The sequence below is a fragment of the Mizuhopecten yessoensis genome, unplaced genomic scaffold, assembly GCF_002113885.1.
Source record: "Mizuhopecten yessoensis strain PY_sf001 unplaced genomic scaffold, ASM211388v2 scaffold716359, whole genome shotgun sequence".
NCBI classification, from domain to species: Eukaryota; Metazoa; Mollusca; class Bivalvia; order Pectinida; family Pectinidae; genus Mizuhopecten; species Mizuhopecten yessoensis.
This window is the reverse complement of record NW_018480077.1, coordinates 1,636,013-1,656,746: the sequence shown is the minus strand read 5'-3', so window position 1 is coordinate 1,656,746 and position 20,734 is coordinate 1,636,013. Positions and strand designations below refer to the sequence as shown.

Below are 20,734 nucleotides of genomic sequence, written 5' to 3'. Positions count from 1 at the left end.
GAAACAGAATGGGAGATGCGTAAAATAATTTACGTAATTGGTTAGAGAGATTTACTATTTTATAGGATATTAATGAAACTCATCGAAAATATTGGCCCGTCATTATTATAAAGTAAATTTTGTAGACTCTTAAAAATAAGATACGAAATGGAACTCATGTTAAATCTACAGAAATATAAGCTTACAATTTGATATTATAATACGACAATAATGATTAATCCTCCATTTAATAACGATCATTGAATTCCTCACCTGCTGATGGAGTAGACATGTTACCGTTGTTTCGCTACTCTAAATGCTGTTCTTAGTAACATGCTTTCCAGGATGGACGTGTCCTGTTCACTGCTAAATTACTTACCCGTAATTGTATTTAGTAAGAATGACAAATTTCACTGTGTATTAGAATGCCAGTGATATACATCCTTTGAGTTTATGGATTTATAAAGTATTTCATTTTGTTTTATTGTGTTCTTGGTAACCGTTGCGATTTGTTTGTGCTGACTTTGCTTTTTGCTATGCCACAATTTATTAACCTTTGCATCGGTATATGGAACATATGGGGGCATGCATTTGTAAGAATCCGCTACAGGGATTCCTACAGTTTGCGCTTCGCTTTTGTGTTTCCTTATTTCACCGATTATTGTATTATTTTCAAATCACATCATTGTTTAAGTATGTTTTATGGCAATTTGACCAAATATAAAGAATATATATATTTTCCGTTGCCATATTAGTCGTAGATTTACATTCACGTTGTATGCCAAGTGTATGTACCTACTGCGTTGTGCATCCCTTCTCCGCTTTGATTATGACACCATTACGTCTTGTAGTTCTATAACAGCGTTCATATGACTATGTGAATTTGTTATGACACATTTCATACCCGTAAAAATGTCGACTGGTGATGGTCAAACTTACAACACCCAGGTGGTCATCATCATGATTTCATAAGGAAATATTTAAGCTCCTATGCGATGTGAAGGCAAATTTGGTAAATTAAGCTTATTATTGTTCCTTGTTATTCCGTTGTCACTACTCTGGTTCTCATTATTAGGACGTGGCATCATGTCTATTGACTTATATTTACATGGTGGCCATTTGTGTGATCGATAAAGCAGAAGACGCATAACCTTCCGACACACCTGGTCTTATTATTATTGTACGTTTTCAACTGTTTCCAGGTAATCATTCCTTTGTCTATATTCTGCTCAAGTTTAATAACATAGCAATCAAATTATGGGTTTGTTGACTCTTCAGTATTGTATCGTCCTGCGTGTTGTGATTTTTGTTAACGTGAATCCTTGTTCACATAACACTGACCACGACCTTACATAGCACACCGTCAACACGCTAGGCCACGATCAGAAATATATGACATCAAGAGATGACAACAACAGAAGTTTGGTTAACACTATAATAAAAGCAAGGACATCGTCCCCCGAACACGTAATTAATACTATCTGAAAACTATCTTCTGGCAAATTGAGATGATTTCATAATGATTGTATCTGTGTTTCGTTTTTCTATTGTCAGCTTTTACGCATTTCATTCCCTGTAATTGGCAACAAATGTTATTTCAAAGGCGACATGTTTGAGTGGTACCGCTGTGCACAGCTCCGCTGAACTTGATATAACTGGGGTAATGGAATTTGTGTTACAGAGAAAATCGATGGAAGTCTGCAATTCGGGCCCAATTCCTTGTTAAGTTGTTGTTGATTTTTTAATACAACAAAATAAAACCATTCTTCAAAAAGTGTATTCATATTATTAAACTATATAATTTATATTTAAATCTTCGTTATTTACTACAGACAACAATTGATTAATAATATACATAGCAATTGCAACTCTAACAATGTACACCTGTTTAAACATAACAATGTACATCTGTTACAACATAAACAATGTACATCTGTTACAATATAAACAATGTACATCTGTTACAACATAAACAATGTACATCTGTTACAACATAAACAATGTATATATGTTACAACAAGAACAATGTTCATCTGTTACAACATGAACAATGTACATCTGTTACAACATGAACAATGTACATCTGTTACAACATAAACAATGTACATCTGTTACAATATAAACAATGTACATTTGTTACAACATAAACAATGTACATCATCTGTTATAACATAAACAATGTATATCTGTTACGATATAAAAAAAATGTACACCTGTTTCAACATGAACAAGGTACATATGTTTCAACATAAACAATATACATCTGTTACAGCATAAACAATGTACATATGTTTCAACATGAACAATGTACATCTGTTTCAACATTAACAATGTAAATCAACTGAAACGTATACGATGTACATTACAACACATGCAATGTACATCATTTGCAACATATACAAACTACAATATGTTACTATATATAGTAATCAGTTACAACATCAGCAATGTGTATCAATCACAACATATTGGGTGGTCGGGTGGCGCAGTAGATATCGCACTCGCCTTTCACCAAGTCGGCTGGGGTTCGATTCCTCGATCGGACGTGAAAAGGAATGGGGTCACCTGCCCGATCACGTGCGTTTTCTCCAGGTACTCCGGTTTCCTCCCACATACAGACCCCCCCCCCTCCCCCTCCTCATGTGCTAACATCCGAGCGGACAAGTATGATTGATATAAGCTGAAATAACTTTCCATATTTGTTGCAGTTTATATTTAATTACAATATATATTATCTGCATTACAACATACACAATGCATATAGACAGCAACATATACATTGTTCATCAGTATTTGTTTTACTTTTTCAGTTTATGAGTTTAAATGAAATGATTTAACAGAGATAACGATACAAAATACAATAACTATCAGAGAAACTATTATACAAACGTTACTGACTTTTACATAAATGACGATTCAAATATACATATAGCTGATTGATACATATCTTGTATCTTTTAGTGAAATTAAATATTGATTCTGAAGTCACTCGTGATATTGGTAACTATCGAAAATAGTGTCTGTAATGACACATATATTCCCGATGTGCATTTCAGACACAATATTCCAAACATCAGGTAGTACGTGTCAATAATAAGAAGTGTATATTGGATTAGAAGGATAGTGTCTGTGCAATATTTTCGATAAAATTATCAAAAATGAAAACGAGGTATCTATCATGGAGTATGTTATACGGACTCGTAGGTAATAACCCTCCCTGCATGCATTGTATCTATCTATCTGTCCTAGACCATCTTTTCCTAGCCACGGACCATCCTTTCGTGATCTAGGAAGTTGCGCTTTATTTTCGATCATGTCCTGATGAATTGCAGAAGAACGTTTATTATTCCATGATCTTAATTCTTACACGACTTTCATTTTACGATCGTTAAATTTTCTTCCATGTCACAATTGATTCTGTAACTCAGCCCTTGTTCTATGGTCAATATTTTCAGGACAGATGTAGTATGCTAACCAATACATCATCAGCCTGGAATTTCTGACTGAGAGACTCCATCCTTGAAGAAATGTAACGATCACCAATACCACCTAATTCTTACTTTAGGATTTCAGTGTCAGCCGGCATTAAAGAGACTTGTTCACAGTGGCTTAGATCGTTACTTCCGTAGATAATATTGCCGGGAGAAATAATGGCGATGGCGGATGTCACATGTATTTTTGGAAACGCCCATCTTTCGGAGCTTCCGGTCTCTCCTACTGCGTGGTTTCTCTACCCTTTGTTTTGCTGCTCCCCAGTTCCTGTTACTTTTTTTCACATTGTTTATACGATACAATTGAGGCTTTTTATTTCATTTCATTTTATCGATTTAATGAAAAGTGCTGCCTTGTATTTCTTTATCATAAAACCAAGTTGTTGAATTGACGTAAATTATTAAAAAGAAATAGGAACATTTCCATTTAAAATCCTTCATAAATTATACATAACAACTGTAAACATAGCTTTTGGTGTCATTCTCTCCCACATTGTTCAAAGCGTCTGCAGGATATTTAACTTGATCTGAATTCTCGCTGGCCTTTATAACCGAGGGTTCCGTAGAGGCAATAGGGGTGTATAGTTACATCTATAGTACCGTGGAGGAGACTGGCTCCGACCTGACTGGAGATATATCGGAGTATCGGTGCCATAATACTGCACCCTCGATCCTTACAAAAGTCCATGTGGAGCAGAACAGACATTTCCGTTGTATGTTGGTAACAAATGACAAAGTTGTTTTTATCAGAAACTGCAATGCAGACCTCTTGAATAATTCTGTTAAATTTGTTCTTCGTATCTTTATCAATGGAAGCTGTTCAACACGAAAATCATAGAAATCAACGATATAACACATAGTAACTGTACCATATTGTTAACCCTTACTGTCGGATCTACATTTTTGGTAGTGAATGCCCTACTTGTTCGTCGTTCTTGGTGGAAATGGTCCCCCTACTTGTTTAGTATTGTTCGCTCTTCTTGTTTCCTTTTGCCTGCCATACTTGTTTAGTAATTTTCGCCCTACTCGTTTTTTATTGTCTGCCATACGTGTTAGGTATTGTTCGCCATACTCGTTTGCTGTTGTCTGCCATACGTGTTTGGTATTGTGCGCCCTACTCGTTTGCTATTGTCTGCCATACTTGTTTGGTATCGTTCGCCCTACTCGGTTGCTGTTGTCTGCCATACTTGTTTGGTATTGTCCTCCCTTCCTGTTTTCTATTGTCTGCCATACTTGTTTGGTATCGTTCGCCCTACTCGTTTGCTGTTGTCTACCATACTTGTTTGGTATTTTTCGCCCTTCTTGTTTTCTATTGTCTGCCATACTTGTTTGGTATTTTTCGCCATATTTGTTTACTGTTGTCTGCCATACTCTTTTGTTATTTTTCGCCCTTCTTTTTTGCTTTTGTCTACCATACTTATTTGGTATTGTCTGCCATACTTGTTTGGTATTGTTCGCCATACTCGTTTGCTGTTGTCTGCCATACTTGTTTGATATTTTTCGCCCTCCTTTTTTTCTTTTCCGCCATACTTATTTTGTATTGTTCGCCCTACTCGTTTGCTATTGTCTGCCATACTTATGTATTATTGTTCGCCCTACTCGTTTGCTACTGTCTGCCATACTTGTTTAGTATTGTTTGCCCTACTCGTTTGCTATTGTCTGCCATACTTATGTAGTATTGTTCGCCGTACTCGTTTGATATTGTCTGCCATACGTGTTTGGTATTGTTCGCCCTACTCGTTTGATAGTGTCTGCCGTACTTGTTTAGTATTGTTCGCCCTACTCGTTTGTTATTGTCTGCCATACTAGTTTGGTATTGTTGGCCCTTCTTGTTTGTTATTGTCTGCCATACTTATTTTGTATTGTTCGCCCTACTCGTTTGTTATTGTCTGCTATACTTGTTTGGTATTGTTCGCCCTACTCGTTTGTTATTGTCTGCTATACTCGTTTGCTATTGTCTGCCATACATATTTGTTATTGTCTGCCTTACTTATCTGGTGTTGAATTGTAAACTTTTATAATATTGTCAAACATAGCGGAATAAACGTTCTATTGAAATCCACAAAAACCATAACGATTCTGTTGAAAGCCTTGTTGAAGTTTTATAGCAAAATTAGTTATTCAACTGATTGGTTACGGCAAATGCCGAACTCCTTGACATTCTTGTATCTCCCTGGTACAGACCCCCAAGAAATTTAGTAAAAGTATAGGTCAGGCTATCATGTTATGGCTTTGATGTGTGTTTCCCAGATATTAAACACAGAAACTAACATTGGTATATAAATACACCTAGGTTTGCCATTAATAAATGATATGCGACTGTACAATGATTGTATTGGAGAGTTGGCAGCGGTAATGCTTGGTAATGATTTTTTTCCGTTTGATGTAGAAAAGCCAATGTCTTCAATGAAAAACAGAAACAGAAACAGAATATTCAAGTAGAATATTTTTAAAGAACGATATTTAGTGTTTAAGAAATTTAATTAAAGTGTAAAATTGTATAATTTTGTCCTAACCAATTTACTGAATGGCAGCATTTCAAGTGCTTTGGTTTAATGAATAAGAGAAAATCAATTTTAGAACGTAGAATTAGATCAGGCCTATACGATGTTAATAGGGGTTACTGTTATCTCTCAGGCCTACTTTACTACTCAGGGAGCTTCCGCTCCTTTACATCCCTTCTCTGTGATCTAGCCAGGATAGACCCGGAGACAAAATGGCGGCACTTACATCAATCAATAATCTCAAAACAAAAGACTGGTTTTATCTCGACCTGTTTGTGAAAACATAGGTCGGCGTTTCCCCGATACGGACTCTCTCCCTCTCTCTGAGTTTATATGGCTTTATACTGTCTTTTTCGTTCGGAGGAAAAACGGAATCTATCTTGTTTAAAAGGCACACAATTTTGTGTTTGATTTCTTAGACATTTAAAATATTTCTTTTCTTGTATCAAATTTAGTCTGTTTTTCTATGTGTCTGCTTGTATTCTTTAAGAATTCAGTATCTACAACTTATGTGTGATGTTAACAGAGACATCGCTACCCGAGGGTAACTAAACTATAAAATCTTGTCCCGAGGGTTAAGATTGGCGTTTGGAGTGATTGATTATTTCCTACCGTGAAAACCAATTGTAATGGTAAACCCAATTCACTGTGCCGCGGAGGGCGCATGAAATGTTCGACAAAATTGATGACACTACCCTGGTTATACTGCATAAAGTGATGACGAGATTGTGACATTTTTAGAATAATAACACGTGCAATCCGTCTTTCCCTAAAGTAAGTTAAGACAAGTTTATCTTCTCCCTAACAAAAACGGAAATGCGCCTGTTAAGTTCGGGAGAAAGCGCGTTCTCCGTTCACCAAGACGGCCGAGTTCGAATTCCCTAGATATGGCTTCACCTGCTCAACAACGGGGATTTTCTCCAGTGGCCTTCTCTCAGGGCCAACCGAATGACGAATATAAATTGAGAAACTCTGTTTAAATTTTCTATTTTGAATATAAATAAATGCTTATTTACTTTGAGGACAATGTCAGTTGAGATGGTACCGGTTCAACCCTTATGTATATTGAAAGATGTAATGAGTTTTTTTAATATAAAATAAATGTTCCGTAATAACAGAGCAAACACGGTAAACACGGTAAGATAGCGCAGTGTTTTAAACATTTGAACGAATTCAATAAGCATCAAGTCATCTGTTATGAAATATGAACTCAACGTTGTATAGCATGACTGTTGAAGGAGGCGATGCATTCGTTTATTTAAGGAATGATTTTCTATTTTTGCCAGGCAATGAGGTGATAACTCGGTTGAGCACGAGGAAATTTAACAGATGGTCATCTAAAACGTATGTCTTCATGGGCAACTGGACGTATAGATTACCTTTCATTTTCGATATCTAGCATTTCAAAGAGTGTTGTCTATTCCGATGTGTGGAGTGCCATTTCCACCAATCATGTGCTCGAATGGTTCTGATTGGATGATGAAGTCTGATCCGACAGTTCCATTACGGCGTGTTCTCTCATTTCAAAGAAGTCGGTTAGTGTTGAATAGATAGATATCTGGTCAGGTTGTTGTCACATCATAACCAGACGAACACAGAACAATATTCAATATATACATTTTTAGCGATCCATCATATTCCAATATTCGAATTCCTTCCCTTAATGGTATACGTATTTTATGTAAGCGATCGAGATCCTTCGTCAGTATGGGTACCCATGTTGGTGCGATTCATATCCTTCGTCAGTATGGGTACCCATGTTGGTGCGATCCATAGCCTTCGTCAGTATGGGTACCCATGTTGGTGGGATCCATATCATTCGTCAGTATGGGTACCCATGTTGGTGGGATCCATATCATTCGTCAGTATGGGTACCCATGTTGGTGGGATCCATATCATTCGTCAGTATGGGTACCCATGTTGGTGCGATGCATATCCTTCGTCAGTATGGGCACCCATGTTGGTGCGATCCATATCCTTCGCCAGTATGGGTTCCCATGTTGGTGCGATTCATATCCTTCCTCAGTATGGGTACCCATGTTGGTGCGATCTATATCCTTCGTCAGTATGGGTACCCATGTAGGTGCGATCCATATCCTTCGTCAGCATGGGTACCCATGTTGGTGCGATCCATAGCCTTCGTCAGTATGGGTACCCATGTTGGTGGGATCCATATCCTTCGTCAGTATGGGTCCCCATGTTGGTGCGATTCATATCCTTCCTCAGTATGGGTACCCATGTTGGTGCGATCCATAGCCTTCGTCAGTATGGGTACCCATGTTGCTGCGATCCATATCCTTCGTCAGTATGGGGACCCAGGTTGGTGCGATCCATATCCTTCGTCAGCATGGGTACCCATGTTGGCGCGATCCATATCCTTCGTCAGTATGGTTACCCATGTTGGTGGGATCCATATCCTTCGTCAGTATGGGTCCCCATGTTGGTGCGATTCATATCCTTCGTCAGTATGGGTACCCATGTTGGAGCGATCCATATCCTTCGTCAGTATGGGGACCCAGGTTGGTGCGATCCATATCCTTCGTCAGTATGGGTACCCATGTTGGTACACCCTATAGTTCGATGAATCCACCAGAAATGACGCTCTCTTTTCACCTTCCTGATTACAAAAAACAAAAAACAAAAAAAACAACAGTTTAGTTTATACATATCAATTTGCCCAAACCACTGACGAGAGGTAATTTTAAATGGACATTATAGGGGTGAATGTAAAATAATAACAAAAGAGAAAATTACAAGAAATAAATACAATTCAGTATTACACCTACTGTCATGCTTGATGAAACTTTCCACATTTCGGAATACAGTGTATTGTTTTCTATAGAATCTTGAATACAAGTCAATAGTTATTACGTTCTAGTTATTTATAGTTTAAAACAATTCACGCTTCTAATCGTTAATTTAAACATTATTAAAAGAAATGATGGCCTTCTCACAATAAGACCTATAAATACAAACAGGGGTATCGACAATTGTAACTCTTAACAAAACCAAATATTGGGAGTGATTTTAATTTTATGCTATAACTTTGTGTGAATGATATTTCCTTTTCCTTTTTATACCCGAAATAACTGATAGAATTAGAATTTGTTCCGATTGGGATTGACGCTTTTAATCGTTCTGAAGTGGCAGGCGACCATATGGAAGCACAAAAAAAAGTTCTTCGATTTTAAAATTGATAATAATACGTAAAAATGTTTTTTTTAAAATTAATACCATTCAAAAGTTTCATGATTTTGGTCATTTAAACATAGTGTTTGCAAATGCGATCTCATTTGAAAATCTGTAAATGCTTTTTACCGCCTATCGTCGAAGACTGGAATCATTACCTAATTTTGCAAACCAACTTATCTTATCCAAATTAAGAGAAGTCTCTGAAATCACATGCTGTTATCCTTCCTCATCTTACTTTAACTCCGAAACAGAATAAGACCAAAGCGTTCATACACAACTACAACCTACGGTTACGATGTAGTTCTTTAAAGGAATTATCTTTCCAGAGACAAGTGTCAATAATCGAACAGTCTAAACATTAACTATTACCTTGCCCTATATACTTATTTAAACAACTTTTTATAAATCTACCGCCATATACATCTATTGCTTTGCTTCTTTTGGAGTTATCCTAACCTTAGCAACAAGCAACGTTTGATACTTTTAAGCAACACAAATCTTAATTCAACGCACCAGGTGCTTGAAAAGTAATACGTCATCAAATACCCCAATTATCATGGCAAACAAGGTTAAATATTCATGCATATAGAAGGAGATTGAAGACAAATTATTCCGTCTTTGCGTATTGCAGAGTTATCTTCTCTTGGGAGCAGATATTGATTGTTACGTCACTTGTTTGTGAGAGTAACGTCATCAATTTTTGAGAAAACGACGTAATTTTCTCACACAAACCAATGACGTAACAATCAATACCTGCTCACAAGAGAAGATAACTCTGCAATCCGCAAAGACGGAATACCATTTCAAAGGATTATTAAACGTATTAACCTATTAATGTGTTTTTTGATTTATGTGTATTAAGTACATCACATGATAATTTCTAGGATAGCTTGGTATAGTTAGCATCCACCCTTGACAACGGGAACTATACCTGGAGACGGGCACTATACCTTTTTTTGGGACCGCTGAGACTGCGGGAAAAGTAGCGTGACGCTAAGAGTTGCGCCCCCTCTCCTAGAGAGCGCTGTACATATTCTACTTTCACTTCATTGTTGTCGGCTGCCAAAATGGCTTCGAATTTCGGGATCAGGAATGCCGATTGCTTTGCAGAGGCTGAAAAATGCATAAAGACGAAGCAGGCGACACCATTTGACGTCGCAGTCCTTAAAGACTTCCCACTGGAAAGGGGAACCGTATGTGACCTAGCGGTGATCTCAATCCAGTGAATTGAATACGCAACAAAAAAAGGAGAGATCTTCTCCAAAAAATATCTTATTGTCATTTGTTGTTAATTATTAAATATGTTACTTTTTATTGTCAAATGACAGTCATGTGATGTACTAAATCTATTATGACCCTTTCCCTCGGGAACAGTTCTCTTATAGTGTTGTCTGGAGAGGTATAGTGCCCTCGCCTAACGTCTCGGGCACTATACCTCCCCAGACAACACTATAAGAGAACAGTTCCCTCGGGAAAAGGCCATAATAGAATAATAATGACCTTCTGTTAATAAACATTTGGAGACGGAGTCACACAAGCAATGTATCAATATGGATGCTATTTGTGATGTTGGTGCCATGGGGAAATGTGCTTATGACATAATACTGTCGTTGATGCTTTAAGGAGTAATGAGTAAATTGAGTGTTCAAAGTATCTGTATACATTTCGCGCCATTTTGTTATCAGAAATTTATTGTCCTGACTTGCGAATATTACGCTGACAGTGACAGACAGTGACACGAAGCGATATATATGCTCTACGTGACGATTGAATGACGTCACATATACTCGTATGTCATATCTCATTATTATAAACAACACCACGAGTGACAGTTATACACCCAACTACGTGAATTGACAAATACCAAATATTACAGAATGCACGTGTAATACACGTGTTTATTTTCTGATGTATCTCGAGATCTGGTTAATATATACGATAATCTAGTTACATGAAAATAAAATGAGCATGACTTTAGCCAACAAATTTTAATTACAGCATAGCCAGTCATTAGTCAGGATACGTTGATAAGATATAAATAAATAAAAACAACATAAAAACAAAACTAAACAAACAAACAAAAGCAAAACTATTTCTAAACATTTTCTTCAGGTTGGTAAGTATGGATTATGAAAAGTTCTTTTTTACACGTTTCGATGACTAGTACGATATGTACAGTCTAATGAAGGTGACAGTGTACATATCGTACTAGTCATCGAGACGTCACAAAGAATTTTGTATTGGTTGTGTAAAAAAGAACTTTTTATAAAAGCAAAACTATTTCTTTGCTAACAATTTGTTGATGATTTCGATACATGTTCGTTTGAACAAGTCGTTTGGTGAATTTATAATTACGACTGCCCAGTACAATGTCGAACAGTGGAAACCAATTTCCCTCGGGGATTTAGAGTGAGTAATTACAAGTGTATAAGTCTGATATGTAACATCAATCACCTACGTTCCTGATATATCACCTGATTACAGATATGGAGAAGGATACACTAACTCACCTGGTCCACCGCCATCTTTCCTGGGAGCTTCTTCTCATTCTGTGGTGGATTAGTCCCCTTCATTTTTTTTATTGAGGCTCGTTCGATTCGTTATTTCCATGGGGACCATTTGTTTGTGGGCGTTACTGCTTTGTGTGCTATCGATACGGTATATGATTTATTCTTGTGAGTTGCCGAAAAGAAAATACTTGTTCAAGCGATATATTATGTATTTTGTTTCTTTGTGCTATTGATATTGTCTATATACTTTTTATGTTGTTTTGTGGATGACAACATATTGCCCACTGTTCTTTATCAAGAAAACGGACAATATTGCTCAAACAATATAAAGTACATGTATATTAAGTACATCAATCGGTATAGCTACAACATGAAAGAAACGTGACACCTCATGATGCATTCTGAAAACTAAACACATTTTTTTATTTTATTCTCAAGTCCAGTATTTTCGGTTTCAATTGGTAGTCGCTGAATCTCACAGAGGCGCCCTGTATAATCGGTATGACCAGACACACAATAAGTCGGCCGTGAAAAACACCACGTCTATGTTTTATAAACATTATGTATTATATAACTTGTCTACAGACCAACCCCACCCGACTGTTCTCCTTTACGACCTAGTAATTAAGTTGTTCCTACCGATGAGGTTTCAATATCTACACCGGATACATTGTATATACTAATGTGATTATAACCATTATATTTCAGTGTTAACATTGAATAAAGTAAAATACGAAAAGACAGTAACGGAAACTGTTGGAAAAATATAATAAAATACATAATACCACCCACCCCACCATAAAATATACATGATAAAGGAATCCTGATGATTCAAAAGTATAATAATATGAAGAACCGTATGTCAGTGACGCCCGTCATGATTTCTATTGAATCCATGACATTTTTCTGTAACCACCAATCTAAGACTCAGGGCCCAGTTGTTCAAAAGCTTAATAACTGTTTCACGACATTTTTCAAACTCTTTGATCAATGCAAAGGGAAAAACTTGTTATTTTGCATGTTGTTTTACTGTACTAAAATACTTGTTGGGCTGAACGTTTTAACTAGTTAGTTTTTGTATTTTAAAGATACACAAAACATTAAATTCGCTCTGATCACTGTTAAAGCTATTTACCTTTAAACAACTGTGCCCAGGTATCTAATTTTGACAGAAAATGAAATCTCACATTTAGAAATCCGTTCATGACTTTCTAAACGTGGATTGTTACCCCTGAGTCAGAAGACACAAGTTTATTAGCTGAAATTTCTAGCAAAACGTATTACGTGGACAACATCATTTTCTACTTGTTCGAAAGCAGTGTCATGCTTAACAAAACAAGTCTCATTTCTACCGTTACATAAAAGGTATGTAATTTCCTGTAATAAATGTTGTCTGTAAGACTTGTGCCTTTGTGGTTTGGTTTGGTTTGGTTTTATTTTGTTTAACGTCCTATCAGCATTTAAGGTCATTTAAGGACGTGTCCCCATTTGTGTTGTGCATGCCTGTACGCGTGTGTAAGTGCCGGAAACAAAATATGTTGGTGTTTATGCCTCCTTGTGATAGCGCGGATCTGATGCCGACTTTATAGTGCTATCTCACTGAAATACCATGCCGAAGCACCCAGCACAGTTTTCTGCCCGGTCATATTATACTGACAACGGGTGAACCAGTTGTTACCATTACCGTTTAGGCTGAACGCTAGGCAGGGAAATGCATTTGAGAAATGGCAAATGCACACCAAGGCCTTATACCATATGAAGGCATATATATAACAATATCCTCATCCAAAGAATATATTATACGATTTATCAGCTCGCACCTCCATAAACATTGACGTGGGTGTTGGATGATCATACTTTAATTATCAGGATCCAGTTGTTACTTGTTTACTTTTATGATATTGCTTAACCGAGATGTATAAAGAATTAACCTAGATATTTAAATATGTGTCAGATGCATGAAAAATTAACCCATTCTAAAACTTCTTTTTTAAAGAAAATCTCGGTTTTTCATATTGTGTGGGCTTCTATTATCAAGCTGCACGTAAATGCGATGATATGAAGCTAAAGAAGGAAACTAATAGATATGCATGATGTTCGATCCATATACAATCAAGCTATTATCTTTACAATGCTCATTATCATTTATATTTTATCGAACTATGCAGAAATTTGATGACAAGTTTTTAATTAGTATTCTGGTATGAACTGTCTGTTTAATATGCAAACATCCGAGAGCGCGTATTTCAAAACGATTGAATTAGATGCTTTCTCTGTTAATAACAGTGTGGGTTGTTTTTTACCGTTAATGATACGTACGAAGCAACACTCCAAAAATATGATCGTTTGACCGTTTGAATTAGAGCCACTTATAAAGTATCTTAAAGTGCTCTGATACATTGACAAATGTGACGTCATATAAAAATAACACGGGGCGTTTTCAAATAGTCGATATTTCCGCTTGATAGGTTCATATATTGAGAAAAATAAGTATGAAATATAAATGTGAATATTTTTAACAGAAACATGTTTGCCCTTCACTGGTAAATCAATATTTTCCCCTTTGTTAATTTCGCCATGTTTTGTGTAAACTCTCCGTATAGTACGCTGTGCATTAACGATCGCTTTGATAATGAATCCGCCTTGATGACGGAAGGCAAAACAATAAACGACAGCGCGCATTTCCCGGTATACATAATGCTTTGAACAAAATTTTACTACAAACATATAACGATAATCTGACAGCGGTTCTCACTCACATGTCAATCTAAAGCGACATCTAGCGGAGATTATATAGCAAAATTCGGTTTTAGCACGGGTAATAAAGCTGGGAATGATATAAAGAATCATTTATGGTATTGATATCTGAATAGCGGATGTATTTCTGACATCTATGATCAGGTTATATACTACAGTAACAGATATTTATCAGTGAATACAGGATATTAAACAGGAAATGAAAAAAAACATTTCCCACACAATGTTAATCTCGTATATATCAGCATCGATCTTTACTGCCTGTGTTTTACAAGAAGTATATCTCTGTACATGCATTGATTTTATTCTCCACTTCAACCTAAATGTTTACATGACATAAAAACAGAAGTGACGAAGGAAGACAATTTCTTGACTCGTGTCCACAGGGACCTGCTAATTTGTAATGACTATATCTGGTCCTAAATTAAGGTATTCAGAGTAATTTTACACGATCTAGGGGTTTAGGTCAACTTTCGGTAGAACTGCCACACCTAATGTTTTACATAGACCGATATACGAATATAACATCATTTACCGAAAGTTAATCTAAATCCCTAGATCGTGTAAAATTACTCTAAACACCTTAGTTTAGGACCAACTATAGCTGTAACAATTTCACAGGTCCCTGTGCTCGTGCCCTGTCTTGGCCTGTCTACTACCACGACACCACCGTTCCTTCTTATATACCTTTTGTTTCTCCACTTCAGTATATATTTACACATGCAATTTCCTTTGTCTCTACTTCTATTTATACATATGTCCGTTTGTCTACCGCAACAATACCTATATAAATTTCCTTTTTTTCTGTACTTGATTTTAGTTTTAGAATGTCCACATCAACCTATAAACGTTCCCATTTTTTCATCTACCGTTCAGTCTACTGGTATACATTGTGGAGACCAAGTGATGTACGTGTTTATAATTACCAGGATGTTGCTTCTTGTTATTTGTATCTCATGTTTGGCACAAGAATAACACTCGGTGCTAATGTTTACTGTTTTAAATATGCTTCGTCAAATAAAAAAATCTTGCCTCCTGTATCTTACATATTTTCTTTTGTCTCTCCTTTCATTCTATGTATTTTTCGATTTTGGGATTCCTCATTATTAGTAAGTAAACTATGATATACGACCGACTTCAAAACGAGCAGCTTTCACTCCCCACAGGGCTACGTTGTTCTTTTGAAATAAGATGAAGAGTCATGTGAAGGGTGGAAGCTGCTAGTTCTGAAGTCGGTCGTACATCTTGTTTTTCTTATATTTATTGTTCAATACTTGTCAACTTTCTTCTAAATATACCACTTTTTATCTCTGTTCTTGAATACAATATCCATTTTAATATCGCTATGTGATTTTATTGCGCAGATTATTAGTTTGATGTTTTCCAATCAATGATCCAAGTTTTACCTATTTTCCGATATATTGCATGCTGAAATGTCAGTTGTTCACACGCAAAAACACAATAAACTAGTACATAAAAGCAGCATCTATTTATCACGTGATGAGCAACGCCACAACGAAAGCTACTTACGTAATACTTACATTCTTCCATCTTCCATTCTACAGACTGTTTTCCACAACGTCACTTATTACTTACATTTTTCAATTCTACAGACTGTTTTCCACAACGTCACCGTATCACTTACATTCTTCAATTCTACAGACTGCTTTCCACAACGTCCAGTTACAAAGCGATAAATTCATGAATGAGATTTCATACACAACATGTCTATTTCTAATGCCATTACATAATAGACAAGTATATGTATGCTAACATCGCGTAAACATTAGAATTAATTTAAAAAACAATACAAGTTGTACCTGCAATGTTTTTTCTTATAGACAAATATATAGCTACCTCTTGCATATCATTCATCAAACATGACTTGTAATAAGGAGACGTAAAGTATCATATTTATCTCTTCGTCTGCTTTCTTTCTCTCCTACTTAATGATTTGTCAATGGTGCCCCCTAGGTACCCGTCATCATATCGTCTTAACTGTTGCCTTACGAGGACGTAAATCTCTAATAAAACTATTCCGTCTTTGCGTATTGCAGAGTTATCTTCTCTTGGGAGCAGGTATTGATTGTTACGTCACTTGTTTGTGGGAGTAACGTCATCAATTTTTGGGAAAACAACGTAATTTTCTCACACAAACCAATGACGAAACAATCAACTCCTGCTCACAAGAGAAGATAACTCTTCAATACGCAAAGACGGAATAGTAGGATAAGGACAAGTTGTATGACCAACGCGATGCCTTAATTTCTCTACCGCCATTTCCCCTTTCCTTTAGTTATAACACACAAATGTATCAGCCTCTTCCATTACTACCAGCAATACGTTACAACAAATATCGTTATTTGCCGGACTGATTTGTCATGTGGAGTAACACATTACGTAGCCAAGGTTTCTAACAGAGAATACTTTAATTACTGGGTTTTCAATGCTAATATTGGCGGGTATCACACGTCATACAGGAATTGTTTTCTGTAATGATTATTTTTCTTTTGGCCTTGTTTTACATACATGTTATAACATTGCAAATCACCATATAACATTGGGTAACTATATGTATACATGTACAAAATTCGATTACTGTTTACCCGGAAACTTTCGCTCAGTCAAACGTTTGCCCTCCACCGATAAAATCCATATTCCACCAGTGTTAATTTCGCCTATATGTAGATCATGTTGATTACTATTATTAGTTGTTGTGACAAATTTGCCCTTATTACGTGGGAACAAAAAGACTAATGATAATAAACTGGGGCGAACATTTTCTGGTATTCAGTGTTCATGCTTACATTGACTTCTTAAAGCTTTTCTTATATTTTAATAAAACGTAATATTATAAACAAAACGAGTTCGACAGTATACGATATGGCAACACATGGTTACTGTCAGTATCCGATGGCTACCGATCCAGAGAGTCTGGTCCCTTCTTTAGTGTTTCGTGATAGTTCATTATGCATTTCCCTTTGATTTCACTTTGGTTCCGGTTGTCGTCTTTTATATCTGATTACATGTTTAAAATTGTGTCTATACACTGAGGTAAAATGACTGGACACATCAAGGCGGGTGCCTTAACGGTACAGAAAAAAGACCATCCTTAACACTTACTGTTATGTCCAATGGTGCATTCGTATTTATTTTTTGACCTTTTTATATTTTAGCACATCGTTATTCAAAGATATAAGTTGATGGCTTAAGTAAGATAACAAAAGTCAACGTTCTTTTGCATACTTAATCATTTATCTTAAACACATTTATATAGAATTAGCCTAAAAATTGAGCCAACAAAGATTCCAGATTTCTTAATAAAGAATCATTACAGTCAAGTTCACACTTTATTGATCCGCCTTTGGAATACTGGAACAAGGGCTAAAGACAATGTGATTGAAAGGCGCTATCGGATTCATGATTTGTTTATAACTATTCAATCCCAACGGGTTTCGGTTATTCATAAAACAAATCTTATCGATTGCAAATATTTTAAAACTGAACATGCTGAGGCGAAGAAAAAAACACCATTTGGGTTTTCGGAGCTGAAGCCTCTGGTTGCGGAGGCACAGCACAGAACAATGTAGCTGAAGATTTCCTTAGTGACTTGATGCGCATGTGACATCTTCGCGTTGCATATCATTTCCAGCAGGAATCTTCGGAAACAAACCGGGAGCCATTTATCTTCTAGTCGTGCTACAATCGTGTTTTCCCACGACACAGCATCCACCAGCGACACGACGTACCGAGCTTAACAGTTATAACCAAAGCTTATATATAATTTATTAATGTCATTTACCTCGGATTTCTCAGGAATTTGCAGCTCATGTTTTTGTTATTCGCTGACTTTGTTTAATTATTATAACACAACAACAGAGAAATAAATTAAGATTTATTTATTTTGGTTCTTTTTTCCCCTTAATTGTTTCATGTTATATAGGAAGCTGACAGGGTCGTGCCTGTCCTGTGTACCACATGCTTCAGAGGTGCTCAGCTAGTTATACATTTGTGAATGATTCTGGTGGGTAGACGTGTCATACACGTGAAACATTGGCACAGTTAGTGTAAACTCGAGCTAAGCATTTATCAGGATACATGAATAATGCACGAACATTGATCATGTTATGGAGAATGTTCAAATACACGGAGATAGGGTTTTCCTTTCAAACGGACCACTTTACCATAATGGTTACGTTACCGTTGCAAGTACATACCGCCTGGAATCAATGCGACATAAGTAATTATCGACCGTTAAAGATGTACTCTCAACCTTATAACCTAGTCCAAACTTCAGCTTGATGCAACTGGTACGCTACGTTCAATGTGGTCTGTCTGACGTTAGGAGTTATCGGTCATGATCTATATAACGGAATGAACTGATACGTCTAAGTTAAGATTATTAATCAGGGTCTACATAATGACTGGGGTGATGCACTTTTGTAGGTCGTGGTCTGTATAATGACTTATGTTAAATATATTGGTCTATGTAATGACTGCGGTGATAGTCATGGTCTATATGATGACTTAGGTTACAGGTCATAGTCTGTTAATTACTGATGTTAAATGTATTGGTCTATATAGTTACTGAGGAGATAATTAAGGTGTATATAAAAACCTTAGGTCATAGGTCGTGGTTTATATAATGACTAAGGTTTGATATATTGGTCTATATAATTGCTGAGGTGATAATTAAAGTGTATATAATAACTAAGCTCATAGATCATTGTCTCTATAATGATTGTGGTTAAAGATATTGGTATAAACACTGACTTATATGATAGGTCTTGATATGTATACAGACTGAGGTGAAAGGTCAAAGTCTATATAATAACTGATTGAAATGATGGGTTATGATCATTTTGTGTCCGAGGTGAAATGCCAATGCATGTATGATGGAATGAGAATAATGTCCTTGGTGCAAAAAATCACGTGCTTTTTCATTTCACGTTTATTTTTTAAATTGATGTAAACTGCTGGAAGCCAGCGATGGGGAATCACTTAAACGTTACTTGCTGGTCATAACAAAGCAAAATGGCCTGTTAGAGCGCGTGCAATGAGCGAAGACAGATGGGCTTAGCTGCGCACAATGTAATAAACCAATTTTGTCTTTTTACTAAAGGAATTTTTACCATATCCGTTCCTCATGGCACGGCAATTACGCAAATCTAGGGGTGTGCTTTGACAATAGAACGTGGTATCTACAGTTACATCACACACAGCTACAGCCTCCAACTGCACGGCCGCTAACTGCAGCGGCGAGCGTTTGGTTAAGAAATTTCTGATATATGACACAATTTGTGATCCATGTAACCCGCATCCTTGGAGATGGGCACGTGTTTGTACGGCGGTATGAAGACTGACTATCAAAGGACGATGGAACCATTTCGTCGACTGGTGGAGGATTGTGACGTGTTCCCGCTGCACTAGGGCAATTATTCACTTGGTTTAATAAGAGGATGAAATAACGGGATGACGTTTTTTATCCAAAGAAACAATTACACAGTATGTCATGAAGCCTCTTAATTTGCTGTTCAGATACATGAACGAAAACGATTTATAAAAAAACCCTAACCGACATGTATAAAAACCAATATATTAACAATAGCTGTGCTTCACTGGAAATAAATTAACTACGTTGTGTTGTTACAGTTTGAAGTGGACCGATGGCATAATATTATTTGAAGAATAATTGAATGTTTTATCAAGGTTATTACCCAGTGTCCAGTCCCGGAGAAGATAACAAGTTTCGCAACAGTGTATTATCTTATCCGAGGCTGTTTCGTAGCCACACCTGGACTAAACCACAGCCCATGTGTCAAGGTATCCACAGTGTACGTACATTTGTTTTGCTTTCTGTTTTGTTTTGTCATGTGTCTTTATATCCACATTGCAAATCATTGTCTTATTTACCACCCATCCACATGTGTCTTTATATCCACATTATAAATCATTGTCTTATTTACCACCTATCCACATGTGTCTTTATACCCACAATGTAAATGAGTGTTATTTACTACCTATCCACATGTGTCTTTAATAAACCACAATGTAAATCATTGTCTTATTTACGAACTATCAGCATTTATCTTTATATGAACAATGTGTATCACTGTCTTGTTTACTAGCTATCAGTATGTGTCTTGGTGTCCAAAATGTATATTATTTTCTTATTAACTGGCTATCCGTATGTGTCTTTGTCTCCACATTGTATATTACTGTCTTTCTTACTAGCTATCCACAGGTGCATTTATATCAACAATATCTGTATCCGCAAGTGTATTTATATCCACATTATATA

The 20,734-nt window shown here is 36.4% G+C and overlaps 1 protein-coding gene across 1 annotated transcript in view; it reads left to right on the top strand.

The window, feature by feature from the left end:
• Positions 1-20,734, top strand: part of LOC110443774 — a 52,241-nt gene that overhangs the window by 14,030 nt on the left and 17,477 nt on the right. Inside the window, exon 2 of the mRNA XM_021488180.1 lies at positions 20,143-20,267. The gene's annotated coding sequence lies outside the window, so the exon portion shown is untranslated. The remainder of the gene's footprint in view (positions 1-20,142; positions 20,268-20,734) is intronic.